The sequence below is a fragment of the Anopheles stephensi genome, unplaced genomic scaffold (genome assembly GCF_013141755.1).
Source record: "Anopheles stephensi strain Indian unplaced genomic scaffold, UCI_ANSTEP_V1.0 ucontig166, whole genome shotgun sequence".
NCBI classification, from domain to species: domain Eukaryota; kingdom Metazoa; phylum Arthropoda; class Insecta; order Diptera; family Culicidae; genus Anopheles; species Anopheles stephensi.
In genome coordinates this window covers 3,339-5,000 of record NW_023405087.1, presented here as the reverse complement: position 1 = coordinate 5,000, position 1,662 = coordinate 3,339, and the positions used below count along the sequence as shown (strand labels likewise).

At 50.5% G+C, this 1,662-nt stretch overlaps 1 non-coding gene across 1 annotated transcript; it reads right to left on the bottom strand.

Annotated features, from left to right (window-relative positions):
• Positions 1 to 131: 131 nt before the first annotated feature.
• On the bottom strand, positions 132 to 288 carry LOC118515569. Its single transcript, XR_004907231.1, has one exon. It is a non-coding gene; the product is annotated as a 5.8S ribosomal RNA (ribosomal RNA).
• Positions 289 to 1,662: the final 1,374 nt, after the last annotated feature.

Sequence of the window (1,662 nt, the reverse complement as noted above, 5' to 3'; positions counted from 1 at the left end):
GTTAGCACTCTCACTTTCAGCGCCCACGGTCCCGACAAGGATGCGGATCCGAGCACGCCATGCTGCGACAGCCTACCCCCTATGATGGGGTCAGGACGGTCAGTTTGGTTAGAGTGTTGAGATAACTTGGTAGGCACTCAAGGATGTGTGCATCGGTCGGGTTGAGTCGTCCGATGCGCCATATGCGTTCAACGTGTCGATGTTCATGTGTCCTGCAGTTCACATTCTGACGCGCATTTAGCTGCGGTCTTCATCGATCCATGAGCCGAGTGATCCCTGCCTAGGGTTTAACGTACACACCGAACTAGTTGATGAATGGAACCGAAGTCCATCCATCCATTATACACATACCAACACACAACTCTGCTTCCCTAGTACCACACTGCAGGCGCCCACGGCCCCGACGGTGCGGAGCCGAGCACGCCAAAGTGCGACTGTCGATCACCCCTTTGTGACACGACAATCAGTCAGTGTATAAGGTACCCGGTACTACCAAAGTGTGCATCTTTACTGACCTTCGCCGAGGCAGTGGTATGTGTATCCCTTTGAAAGAGTTGCTTTCGCTCAACTCTACCAAGTGTGCTACACCATCTTGTGGTTGTAGCGTGCGCGTCAGCATATTGTGCCGACGATGCGTTTGGCAACCTCACTCCCGGACTTGTTTGATCGGTAATGATCCTTCCGCAGGTTCACCTACGGAAACCTTGTTACGACTTTTACTTCCTCTAAATCATCAAGTTCGGTCAACTTCGGCCGTGCCAACTGCAGCTCACGAAGGAACCGCGGAAGGTATGCCTCCAGAGACCTCACTAAATAATCCATCGGTAGTAGCGACGGGCGGTGTGTACAAAGGGCAGGGACGTAATCAGCGCTAGCTAATGACTAGCACTTACTAGGAAATTCCAGGTTCATGGGGACCGTTGCAGTCCCCAATCCCAACTAAATGAGCATTTGGGTGATTTCCCGTTCCTCTCGGAATGGGGGCGCCTATTGGCGAGAACACGCTGCTGCCCACATTGTAGCACGCGTGCAGCCAGAACATCTAAGGGCATCACGGACCTGTTATCGCTCACTCTCACCTTGCTAAACACAAGTTGTCCCGCTAAGCAGGGCAAACTAGTGCGACGACCGCCCGCGAAGGCGCCGCCGCCCCGTAACGTCAGGTGCGCCCGGAGGCACACTGCTGACAGCGTTCTAGTTAGCTTGTTTGAGGTCGCGTTCGTTATCGGGAATTAACCAGACAAATCATTCCACGAACTAAGAACGGCCATGCACCACTACCCTAAATTTTGAGAAAGAGCTCTTAATCTGTCTTACCTCGATAAGTTCGGACCTGGTAAGTTTTCCCGTGTTGAGTCAAATTAAGCCGCAAGCCTCCACTTCTTTTTTTTTTTTAAATACAGTGTGTTTAGTTTTATTAATGGTAAACAAAGAACATTAACATTAATAAACGCAACACCGCACCAATACCGACAGCATTCCCTGCACGGGTGTGGCTGCCGGTGTTTTTGCACGTTGAGACCTACTATAATGTTAGGACCCGTGCTCCTCCTGATCAAACATGACTGTACAAACAAAAACATTTATTACTCATCACGACATATAAACACCTAACGCGCCTTTGCTACCAAGCCAATACTAAAAGAGACGCTTCACCAAGAC